The 13,263-nt window shown below is 40.2% G+C and overlaps 1 long non-coding RNA gene across 1 annotated transcript in view; it reads left to right on the top strand.

Annotated features, from left to right (window-relative positions):
• The window catches only part of LOC144380965 (uncharacterized), a 36,059-nt gene that overhangs the window by 11,024 nt on the left and 11,772 nt on the right, over positions 1-13,263 (top strand). Inside the window, exon 4 of the long non-coding RNA XR_013445332.1 lies at positions 9,144-9,302. This is a non-coding gene — a long non-coding RNA (uncharacterized LOC144380965). The remainder of the gene's footprint in view (positions 1-9,143; positions 9,303-13,263) is intronic.

The following is a 13,263-nucleotide window of genomic DNA, read 5'->3' as shown; positions in this document are numbered from 1 at the left end:
CTGAGCAGACAGGGAGGATGAAGCGTTCTGAAAACAAAATTTGCCTGTATATAATTTTTCTATAACTGTTCCTGTTCCTTTTGGGGGCCTCGAAGGCCAAAAGAGAAAGGATGTGTGGGTATTGTGCTGGCATGAGAATTCCACAATAAAAGTGGTAATACTCATTGCTTTCCACTTTATGTTTTAATGCTGGTGATTTATGGGAAGGCAAATTTAGCTTCCTAAAATTTTAAACACTTATATCTACATGCCAAAAAACAGATGTGCCCAATCGTAATACATTTCATATACTTCCATGGACAACTTCCTGAGGTTAAAAACTAGCTGCACTCATTCCTTGGGGTTACTAACTATGACCACCTTTTCATTCATTCATCATCAAATTTGTTTCATTGACAAATCTGTATGGCACTTAATGTGCATTTAGTGCCGATAAGCTTATGTTCCAGTAGAGAAGACAGATAAACAGCAAGTACAATAAATAAAGAGTACATTATGTATTATATCAAAAAGTGTTAGGTCCCACGGGAAAATACACATGGGAAAATATACAGAGAGTGAGAGATAGGATTCCACAGGCCCAGGGCAGTAGCTATTTATAATTTTACATAGGGTTTCACGGTAGGCCTGTCATTTGGATGAAGACTTTCAGAAAATGAGGCAAATGACCATGCAGAATTCCAGGCAGAGGGACTTGCAAGGGCAGAAGCCCGAAGGCAGAGAGCCTGCGTGGAATATTCAAGGAGAGGAAGAGCAAATGATCAATGAAGTGCGGCCAGACGGCTCAGGGCGGGGAGAAGGAAGTCACCATGATGAGCGAGGAGGTTCTGAGAGTAAGAAGCCTCATACACCACTCTAACAATTTTGGCTTTCACTATGAACGAAATAGGGAACCATTAACTGGGCTTGAGCAGAGAAGTGATTCGATCTCACTTTTGTTTTTGAAAGATCAGTCTAGCTGTTGTGTTGAGAGTAGCTTACTAGAGGGCAAGGCTGGAAGCAGAGAAAATGTTTGGGAGGTCAGCACAGTAATATAGCGAGGAAGTCCCGAAGTTTAGGTAGACCACGGCAGTCAGTAGCAGTGAAGAGGATGAGAAGCAGTTGCAGTCTGGATATATTCTGAATGCAGAGCCACGGAAGTTTCCTAATAAATTAGATGTGGGATGTAAGAAAGAATTCAAGGATGTGTCTCTGGATTGAGCAAATGCCACCAAGAGGTGGCATTAACTGAGATGTCATCCTGTGTTTCACCTAGCACTGTGCCGCTTTCAAAAGCCAATCAGGGGACACCTGGGTAGCTCAGTCGGTTAAGCATCTGCCTGCGGCTCAGATCATGATCTTAGGGTCCTGGGATTGAGCCCCGCATCGGGCTCCCTGCTCAGCAGGGACCCTGCTTCTCCCTCTCCTGCTGCTCCCCCCTGCTTGTGCGCATTTGCTATTTCTCTCTCTCTCTTTATGACAAATAAATAAATCTCTAAAAAAAAAAGCCAATCAGTATGAAGTTAATCACACTGAGGCATAGTACACATTGGTTAAGTGTGTAGCCTCCAGAGGTTGACTGCCTAGGTTCTAATCTTGACTCTCCACTTAGTAGCTGTGTGACTTTGAGTAAGTTACTTAACTTCTCTGTGTTGAAAAATTCTTTTTTTCTGTGAAATGGGGATACCTTGTAGAGTTGATAAGATGTAGTGAATTCATATATGAAAGCACTGAAAAACAGAATCAGGCGTGTATGTGTTAGCTAACAGTACTATATAAATGCTAGATGTGAACAAGTTTTGACTCTTTTTCCCATTTCTTGCCATAATGAGTCATGCTGACTTTTAGTTAGGAAGTTGTAAACCTTTCTGGGAACTTCAGAATAAAGGTTAAGTATGATTTTCTTTTGCCTGTTTGTCGGATGCGTGTTAGAGGGACAAAAGAAATAATACTTGGGACATGCCGGAGGAAACACACACGTATTCACATATTAACATTAAAAGCAATTATTCTCAGATTTATGCTTCAGCCTTTAATTATGTTAGAATAAAGAGGGGAAATGTTCAAAAAAGAGCCCTTAGATATCATCTAGTTTAACCCAGTCTTTCTTCATTCCACACTGTTATGTAACCCAGATGACAGTGTCCAGGTGGTGCCTGCTCAGGAGTGACTAGACCTTTCAAATCGACAGAAGATCAACTCAAGCCCTTTTTATAAATATGGGGGAAACTCAGCATCGATCTCAATATCTTCAGTCATCCTTGAGGGGCTTACTTACATTTCTCTTCGTTCTTTACCAATTTGCCGTTCTCTCTTGAGATCTCAGGCTCTGCTCCTCTCTGGTGTCTTTTTTCCCATCCTATTCCCAGCATTGGACACAGCCTGGTTTACTCCCATTTCACGAAACATCACTGATACAAGGTCAAGTGCACAAAGGCTCTATTAGAATTGGAATTTGTATTAACAGTAAAGGGTTACAGAGTTGCACAGTACAGGAAACAACTTCAAAATCCTCACTGTCACTCTCCTACAATCTAGCAGTTAATTCCTATCATAGAGAGTTTCTATGTCTCCCGAGCATATTGCTTCTAGTTATATTTTTGACACCACAGTTCTCTTCTCTCCCAAGTCATCCATGTCTCCAAGCCTTGTAAATTCTTCTTTTGCCTTGCAAAGCAGTTTAAACTCGAGCTCAACTTTTGCCTTGTAAACTATGTCTTTCAGTGTTTCCCCTTCCTTAGCAAGCATTATATTGGTATATTGGTAAACATAGGAGACATTCATTCCAACCGCATCAGTTGTGTCAGCCATCTATTCTAGAAGGTGAAACCTGGGATGTATTCATTCGATAACATTAATTGAGCTCTATGTCAGGTACTGGGCGGGGCCTTGTTGAGGTAACAAAAAGCAAATTAGGTAGTTGACTCTGCACTCGCAAACTTAGGGTCAACTGGCATAGATAGATGATACTTAAAAAAAATTTACCCAAACATATACTGCAAATTATGAAGAGTATTAAGAGGAAAGTATAGGGAGCTGTGAGGGTTTCTAGCAGATTGAGCTCATCTAGTGCGGATGGATAAAGAAGGCTTCCTGGAACTGAGATTAGATCTGAACGATAGGAAGGGATAAAGGGAGCAAAACGAACAACTAAGAGACCAGTGTGCCTTAGAGGAGAGCGAGGCAGAAGGTGGATCTGCAGGGTCTCAGATGATATTGACCTTAATGTGGTCTATAGCAAGGGAAAATACCTGTCACTTAAGCCACCCTGGCTGCTCCAGGAGGGAAGGGAATAGAAAGAGCAGAAGTAGAAATAGGAGGCCAGCGAGGAAGCTGTTGGAGAAGTCCAAGCAAGAATTTATGGTGGACTAGTCTAGGGGGCCAGCAGTGCACATGGCAGGAAAAGTGTGTGTCAGATTGTTCTCTCTCTGTGTGTGCTAAATTGCGCCCCACAGGACCTGTGGCACATCCTATTCTTCAAATAAAGAGAAGCAAAGATATGTCTGTTTCCAGGTTGCTCAACCTCAGCGCTATGAACATTTTGGATGGGACAATTCTTTGTTAGAGGGGCTGTGCTGTGTATTATAGGATGGCTATAATCCTATAGGAGGCTCAGCCTCCCTGATCTCTACCCACTAGATGCCCATAGCACCTTCCCTTCTCCCTGGGTTATGACAACCAAAATTGTGTCCAGACATTGCCAAACGTCCCCTGGAGTTTGGCAAGGGTAGGGGAGATGCAAAATCGCCCCTGTTGAAAACTGGTCTATATGAAACATAGATATTCATTTGTTTGAAATTATCTGAGGAATGTTCAAAATTTCCAGACCGGCTTCTCTGAAAATAATTGAGATGCAAAGCACAACAAAACTGAATGTTTTTGGACCATTGAAATTTCAATTTTTTGGGTAATGAGGAAAAAGGACACTGATTTGGGGAAGGGGTTTTGTCTGTTATCAAATCTTATGTTTCATTATTTTAAACTAAGTTTTCTAAAAACCTTCTATCACTGTAGGAAAGAAAAATACAACAAAAAAAAACTTTTTTAAAAAAAAATTTTAAAGATCTTATTTTTAAATCATCTCTACACCTAACATGGGGCTTGAGCCCACAGCTCTGAGGGCCAGAGTAGCATGCCGTACAGCCAGGTGCCCCCCAGAAAACCTTTTTTGCCTAAACTTTTTAAAAAGATATTTCTCAAGGCTTTCTTCTTTTAACTCGGACACAATCTCCCAGAACAAGTGAGATATGCTCCTGATTATTTACACAACATTTCCTTAAGAGGAAGGAGGCAGATTGCAAACAAATACTGACAATAACTTAGAAGCATTTTGGCTGATGGTTATTTTTTCCTCTTCTTGAACATAGGGCCTGAATTATATTATTTTATTGTTTTAAAATTTTATTTATTTTGGGGAAGTTACCAAATTACTTTATTTGAAGGAAGAGTACAAATGAAAGAACTTGAGTTGATGTTTTGGTACAGGGCCTGGATATTTTAGATTCACACAAAAAATAATTCATGTTTAAGGCTATTAGAAGAGTCCACTAAATGCTTTATAATTGAGGACTGGCGAAAAATTGCGTTCAGTAAATTACCATCTAAATATTCTAAATTTGGGTTGCCTGGCTGACTCAGTCAGTGAAGCATGTGACTCTTGATCTTGGGGTTGTGGGTTTGAGCCCCATATCAAGTGTAGAGATTACTTAAAAATAAATCTTAAAAACAAAAAAATCCCTAAATTTAACTAGCTGTTGGCGCTCACAGGTGGACAAAAAATCTAGCCCTAAATAAGTTTGTTAAATAATTCATAACTTGCTTTAAAGAAGGTAAAGTCAAATTAGAGTAAGCGTTTTAATGTTACTGGTCTGATTAAGAGTGGATCTTTTAGTCTTTTGGTAGTACATAAGGCTTTCCCTTGTCCCTGCCCCCACCTCCTCAAGACCTCCCCGCTTCCCTAAGTCAGGATAACCATAAACCGTCCTTTTGGCAGACTGCTCTCCAAGGCTTCATGGCACGAAAAATTCCCTTGGATTTTGTTTGTCCTTACCCTTTCATAGATCTGTTCAACTGAGTGATCTGTGCTTCAGTTTCCAAATTATTATTGGCAGAAAACTGGAGTGTAGAAAGATTTATTGTTTTTAATTTAAAGCATGCATTCTGAATGTAGACTACAAAATACAATCTTTGCTAGGCCCATTTCTTAAACTCCAAGCACTTCAGCACCATCACATAGTCCAGGAGCCCTTAATATTGTTTCCAGCTTTTCCCCCAGGATATTTTTTCTTTCAGAGAAATGTTCACTTGCAAGTCCAGCAGGAGCTTATAAGAATCTGAGCTAACAAACACTGTGGGATCACACTAGAATTCCCTTTAGGCACTTTCACATTTTAAATCTTGGAAGATTTTGATCTTTCCTTTACACAATTGATCACTGAAGCTAAACTCTGAAACATAATCGTCAGATCATCAGAACGTTTTGCACTCTGTGTTTTGCACGTCAGCCTAGCAAAAGCACACAACTTTCTGCAAGGGCCGAGAGGCCCCGATGGAGCATACGTGTCACAGTAGACCAAGCACGTGTGCACCATGTGGCTTTTTCTCTAACATAGACAATCTGTGTCTCACAGATCGCAGTCCCGGCCTACAATCTGGACAATCAAGTTCTTCCCTCACAGTGATAGATCTTAAGAGAAAACAGTACCCCTGCCGTGTCATTTTCCATTTCATATGCCCTATGTCTTAGAGAAACAATATACATAGCAGGCTATGGGTGGCAAATACTGTCCCCAAATTGAATTTTTGGATTAGAGGGAGCCTTAGGAAACTGGTTCATGCCCAGATACTCATCAAAAGAGAGGCAGAATATTGCAGTGCGTAGAAAAGACCTGTCTTCTAGTCCTGTGGAAATTGTGTGTGTGCTTGCATGTGTGCGTAAGTCATTTCGCCTTTCTGATCCTGTTAGCTCTTCTGTGAATAACATCATATTCATACACTTCAAGATGTCTTTGACTTGAAGATGCACCATTATTTTAGGTATCATTAAGAAAGAAAAATGGTGGGTGAGGGGATGGGTGAAATAGGCAATGGGGATTAAGGAGTGCACTTGTCGTGATAAGCACTGGGTGATTAAAATAAAAACTAAAATAAAACAGGTGTAGACATCTAGGTCAATGGACAAGATTAAGGGTCCAGAAATAGACCCACATTCAAAACATCAATTGATTTTTTTGTTTGTTTATTTACAAAGATACGAAGGTAATTCAATACAGGATAGCTTTTTTTTTTTTTTAAATAAATGGTCTTGGAATATGTGGATATCTACATGGAAAAAAGAAACATGACCCTCACCTCAAAAAAAAAGGAAAAAAATGATGCCAATTAAAGTATGACATAATTCTTTTCATCACTTAGAATTATTGCTTACTTTTGATATTTGTGGTTTTTTAAAGTTAGCTTTTTTTTTTATTAAATAAGCTCTACGCCCAACATGGGACTTAAACTCATGACCCCGAGATCTGCTTTTAATATTTGAAAAAGTTCTTTTAGACTTAGATATAAATTTTTGTCATACTTTACTCTTTTTAAAATTTTCTTTTTATTTTAGAGAGAGAGAGAAGGGGGTTAGAAGGCGCAGAGGGAGAGGAAGAGAGAAACTCAAGCAGACTCTGCGCTCAGCGTGGAGCCCTACACGGGGCTTGATCTGACTACCCTGAGATCACGACCTGAGCTGAAACCAAGAGTCAGATGTTTAACTGACTGCACCACCCAGGCGCCCCAGTACTTTACTCTTGTATATAGAAAAAGGAAAATAGAAACCAAATAATCAGTTAAGGTATTCTGAAATTTTCCTTGGAGTCCAGCTTTTTAGATTTACTTTTGAATCACATTTATCAATGGGTTTGGATATTGGATGTTAATGCAGCATTTTCAAAAAAGACCGCTTTACTGTAATTACTATGCATTCCTCCCCCCCAAGCTTCTAACACTATTTACAAGTCTTGATGCTGTGGCTTTTTTTAAATCTTATCAAAAGGTGTCATCAGAAGGCTTCTGGACAAGAGCTGCAACTCAACTGGTCCTGAAATGACATGGGTTTAGAGTTTTCAGTGTTGGCCACCAGAAAGAACGACAAGTTAGTGCACCAACAATGGCAAGTGCATCGTGATTCCTGCCTGGCCGACAAGGATAGCAAGATACTACTAACTAACAGTTCAGAGATGTGAAAATGTGAAATAAAAGTGTGTTTCTTAGAATCAAAGTATTGATTCACAAAAACAAATGAGGTTGTTGTGACTTTGTAAAATGACTTAGTACATTTTAAGCATCATGCCTGTGTAAGACTTTTTAATTTCGGTATTCCTGTGTTCACTGGAATAATAAGAGAGGTTGCCATGGAGAATATTATGTCTGCTAGGTTTTCGAAGAAAACCGTCAGACTCAGAGGCCAAGGCAGCTCCTTAAGGGGTGTTATTTTTAGAGGTCAAAGTGGTCACCTTTCCTCCCTACTATGTCTTACATCCCTGCCAGAGTCTCTGAAATTCCAGAGTATTTAAATTCTTTTAGGGAAGATGCATGTTAAAAACAAAGACAGTCTAGAAACAGGGGTGTGTTAATCTATTATTAGTCAATAACACCTTGGCTTAAGGTTGTTTATCAGAATAATTTTGGACTTGACAACCTAGTTAGAAACTAATCTATAGACATGTAATGAGAAGAGAATAGTTGCAAAGTGATAAACATGCACAAAGTGGCAGAGTATGGCATAAAAGAAATATATCAATGCTGTACATGTTACCAGGATCACAACCTAGCTAACCCCAGCAAATGACCATGTTAACCGACCTTAAAGGTCTTGAGATGGACAGCTGATTCTGGAAACACTTTGGGTATCTATCAAGTCATGTCATCAGGGCGTTTAAAAAAATAATTATGTTCTTTAAAATGGGGCTATTGTAGCATAGTGGATAAAGAACGGGCGACTTGCTGAGTGTGATTTTTGAGAACTTCCTATCCCTGTTTTATCCCTCACCTTCCCCATCCACAATGGGGGTGGTAACCATGCTCACTTGTATACGTGAGCATTCCTTTCACTTTGTCCTCTACCGGCCACCCTTGTCGTTGCTGAATGCATGCTGCCGTTTCTGGTATCACTTCTAGACATAACAGCATTCAGTGGAAGAAGATAGGATGTTTTTTCCTTCTGTTTTCCTTTAAGGGAGAGGAAATATTTCCCAGATGCCTTGTGGTTCATTGGCTAGAATTAATTCACATGATCTTTCTTAACCCATCACTGGCAAGTGGAGAGGGTTTATTGTCATCACTTATCAACTAGGATTCTCTCCTTAGTCACCTGTGAGGGATGGATGCCCTGAATAAGGAGGAATTCTGTCAACAGAGAAGTACGTGGGAATGGCTGTACGCTGACCCACTGAACAGTTCTGTTATACTCTTCCTTAGGATTATTGGAAAGCTAAGTGATAGAAGTTCTGTGAAGTACTTAGTAATAATATCGCAATGGCAAATACTTCTATGATACTTGCTGTGTGCACTACATTGTCCTATCCATGTAGAGCTGTAAATATAGAGTAATCATCACAAAAGCCTCATGAGGCATTTGTCTAATTGTTATCTCCTTTTTACTTATGCAGAAACTGGGCACAGAGTGGTTAAGTAACTTGCCTAAGGTTTCACAGCTTGTAGGTGGCTATGCTGGGATTAGAATCCTGCTTTGTGGTCCAGAGCACATGGGCTTAACCACGCTCCTGGTAAATAGTAAGTGTTCAACCCCAGTGAGCTAATGACTGTCATCTGTGCTGACCTACGTTCCTCAGGCAACATTTACAGATTTTTGTCTTCTTGTTTTGTTCTTTGAAGAGACGGAAAGATACATTTAAAAAATGTATAGAAGGGGTTTGAATAAAAATGGAATAGAAGTGTTTTTCGAACTTCATGTCATAGCCTATTAGTGGGTCATAAAACCTATTTAATGAGTCACAACCAGCATTTAAAAAGATATAATACAATAGGATAAGATAAAGCAATGGAATCAAATAAAAAATATCAAGCGTACCCCTTATAGTAACTTTTGTCTCCATTTTAATTATATGTTTATTTTGTGTATTTGTTCTAGGTTGCCAAGTAAAATGTATTTTTAATTTTAGGTTGTGGTCAGAAAAAGCTAGAAAAACCTACTATAAAATCTTGCTACTCGAAGAGTGAATAAGCAGCATCACAACCTCTGGGAGCCCCTTAGAAACGTACACTCCGGCTCCACCCTAGGACCTGCTGCCTGGGAATCTGCATTGTAACAAGAGACCCAGGTATTTCTTGTATATTCACTGAAGGTAAAGAAGCCCTGCTCTAATGCTGGCTGTGTTCTGACTAATTACACGTGCTCTGCACAGAGTATTCTCAAGATGTGGGGGCAGAGGAGAAGTGAATGTAGTTGGAGAACGATGCTCAAATGATCTGCTCCTCAGGTTCCTTTAAGTTGACTTCCCTACAGAATAACTCAGAGAAATGGCTCCCTGACTTTCTTTTTTTCTTCTTTTCCTTTTTTGGGACTGAACGGTAATTTTTTTTTTTTTTCTGATTAGCTGATTTTACACACACATACTCTATATGCACACATTTCCAGTTTCTCTTGAAAAAAACTGGAAAATCTGACAACACGAGGCTAACATTTCTATAGGGCGGCAATCACCTGGAGCTGGGTACAGTCCATGCCCTGTGGACAGAGCACCGAGCCTCAGTCCTCGCCACTCCCGGGCACAGTCTGCTCATACACAGTACTTGCCTGCTCACTGAGAGCACTCGATTTTGTGATCCCTGAGATATATTATCCTGATTTTAAATTTTTCTTCATGGATCTTAATCTGTGGTCATTAGATCTTCTTTGGACTTTCCTACTGAGAATGATTAAAAAAAAAAAAAAAAAGGCTCTGCAACAGAATTTAGTATAAGTGTTATTATCTCAACCATGACAAAAATATATGGCTCTGGATCTCCTGCTGCTTAATTGTCTTCCTCGGTTTTTATACTGCTGACTCTGAATCTGCTTCTAAGACAGTGGGACCCAAACTTTTTTCCATTGTCTTATGATTATTCCTCAATTCTTCTTAATGGGGTTTTGGTCTTCCTAAATATGTGCCATGGCCTTGCCTATTCAGATGTTCATCCTGTTGTTTTATTTATTTGATCAGAGACTAGTTTGTTGTTCTGAGAGGATAAATTAATGTAATGTCAATTTAGTGTACTCAGAGTGCCTCAGGCTGTGGAATGGACTAGCATTGACAGAGATACAGTATTGGAGAGTAGTTACAAATGTCCTTAGAAAGCATTTGGGGTATGAATTGGGTCAGAGTGAGACACAAAGAATGAAAAGTTCTGAATTCCCTCCTGTGAATAATAATTTCCTCATTGTAATGGGTTTAGCTTAGCTCTCCCTTCTATAAGAAAGATATTTCTGGTTGTGTGTAATTGAAGACCAGATTCAAATTGGCAACGAAGGAAATTTACTGGCTCACAGAGTCAAAAAGTGCAGTGGGAGATCAGGCTTCAGGCATAATCAGATCAAGGCTCCAGTTCTACTTCTCTTTTGAGTCTGTCAACTCTGCCCCTCTCAGTATCTGCTTCATTTTTAGCCTTGCTTCCTATATAGTAAATAAATACATAACTTGATGCTAAGAACGAGGAAATTTCCCAGAAATCCTCAGAAAAATCTTATATCCATCCCTGGTCGGCACTGGGTCATTTGCCTATTCTTGAATGATTCAGGGTAGCCAACGTAACCAGTCAGAGCTGACCAGGGCTTACTCTTTATTAGCTCATCCATACTTCATGGCTGAGTGGGTGGGGTAGGGAAAACTAGTCCAGTGTCCAGAAAGCTGGACACAGACACCTTCTTTAGAAGTTCCATAGCCAGGAGGAAGCTTCATTAATTATGACCATCCTCTCAGTTGCTACCTCACATATAGAAAACAAATACTTTGTATGGTAGCCCTTCTTTTCTTTCATGAGGATGAAGCATTGATCATAAAAGGATAAGTACTGGTTATACTGACAGGCCGCCATAGCAAAATGCTGTAGACGGGGAAGCTTGAACCGTAGATATTTATTTTCTCACAGTTCTGGGGGCTGGCAAGTCCAAGAGTAGGAGGCCAGTGGTTGGGTTCTGGTGGCTTGCAGATGGCCAGCTTTTTGCTTTGTTCTCACATGGCAGAGAGAGAGAGAAAGAGAGAGACAGAGGGAGAAATCGCTCATCCTCTTCTTCTAAGGCCCTAATCCTACCAGATTAGGGCACTACGCTTTTGACCTCATTTACCCTAAATTCACTTCTGGAGATCCTGTCTTTGGATAGTCACATTGGGCATTAGGGCTTCACCATATTAATTAGAGGGGGGACAGACTGAGTATATAGCAGTGCCCAAATGCTAATCACTGCCCAAGTATTTTTTTTTATTTTAATCATCTGCTCTTTATTTATTTATTTTTTTAAATTTTATTATGTTATGTTAGTCACCATGCCCAAGTATTTTTTGAGCATCTATTCTGTACTCAGGCTAGACCAGGCATTGTGATCATTGGGAGTGCAGTGGGATGGGATGAAATACTCACCAAGGAGGCAATCATAAACTAGAACAGACGCCGTGAGATAGAATAAATGCTGAGGGAACTCCAGAGTGGCAGGGATCAATGAAGAGTAGAATGGCTCAACAGCTTTATGGAGGAGTTGAGGCCTAAGCTAGGATTTTGGAATCGGTGAAAGAAAATAAGAACTATGTGACAGGATAAAAATCCAGACTAGGAGGGTAGCAATGGGGATGGAGGGAAAGGGTCAGGTACCAGAGGGGTCTTACAGAACAGAGTGAGAAAACTTTATAACTGACTGGCATGGAGAGGACTTCATAACTGAGGCAAGGAGTGAATGGGTGAGGAGAGTGGTTCTTTTAACAGAGATCAGAAATTCCAGAAGGAAGGAAGGTATGGGGAGTGGGGTGAGGTACATGGGGAAAGATGAGGAGTTCTTTTTAGAAATAACAGCTTTTAAAAGCTGGAGAATTTACTAAGTAAAATATCTGTGATGTCATTGAGCATAAGGGCAAGGAGATGAGAAAAAGTAGGACTGGAGATAATAGATATTTGAATCATTATCATAGGGTTGCTAATTGAAGCTAAGGAAATGAATGATCTCTTTGAGAAAGTATGTAGAGAGACGTATGGAAAGAAAAGAGCTAATAATCATCATGACCCTGAAGGATCTAGCAATAGCACATGGCGTAATGGTGTATGACTATTGAAAATTTAATGGATTTAGTTCCGATTTTCTCAGGGTATACACAGCACTTAGTGTTATGTAAAATGAACATTTGTTTGTCAGTTTGATGACTGAATAGATGAACGTTAGAAGTTTAAAATCCAAAATGCCTACTGTGCACCAGAGCTGTTTTAAGGTCAGGCAGCTTCCCCACTTCCATTTAATTGATTGTTGTGATCATTATTTATGACTTACAAGCTGAAGAATAGATGAGCTAAAATGTTTCTCCCATCCCACAAAGGGGTTAATTAGCTTGGTGTTCAGAGGCGTCATGCAACTGTCATACTAGTCCAAGTACATTCACTGAGGCACTCCCAGTGGGCTGGGATCCTGGAAGAGCACTGTGCTGTGACCTCGTTTTCCCCCTTGGAACCAGGTCCTTTCTCCTGGGCCTACCTCAGCCTTCCCTTGCCTTGGCATTTCTGCTCTCATGGACCTTTCTCCCTGTACGAGCCGCTGCTACTGATGGCCGGGTTTACCTTTGTGAAGACGACGCGTAGTGGTCTGCCTTTGAATTTCCTACTCCTTCCTTTGGAGCTCAGAGCTGCTCCCAACTGAACCCAATATTTTAGATCCTCGAACCTCTTCTCTTCTAGCAGTATTTGCCATTCTAGTGTCTAGTTCTTATGGAGTCCTGGTGTGGAAGAATGAATTTTACTCTACCTTGGGGCTTTCTGAAGACAAAGCCTCGGTTCAGATGAGGAGTTAATTAATAATATGTGTAGTGTTATAATAAAATTCTAGGACTTTAAATCCAGACAGTCTTGGATGTGAATCATTAGGCTTTAATTTGACAGGTGTCTGATTTGGGACAGCTGCTCACCCTTCTTGACAACAGTTTCCCCAACTAAAGGTAAGTGTGACATCTGTCTTTGAAAGTGGCTGTAAGGATAAACAAGGTAGATGAACATAAAGAGACCTTGCACAGTACCTGGCATATCACAGGAGCTTCACAGGATGGTATT

The sequence above is a fragment of the Halichoerus grypus genome, chromosome 2 (assembly GCF_964656455.1).
Source record: "Halichoerus grypus chromosome 2, mHalGry1.hap1.1, whole genome shotgun sequence".
In the NCBI taxonomy this organism is placed as follows: domain Eukaryota; kingdom Metazoa; phylum Chordata; class Mammalia; order Carnivora; family Phocidae; genus Halichoerus; species Halichoerus grypus.
This window is presented reverse-complemented; position numbering and strand designations above follow the sequence as displayed.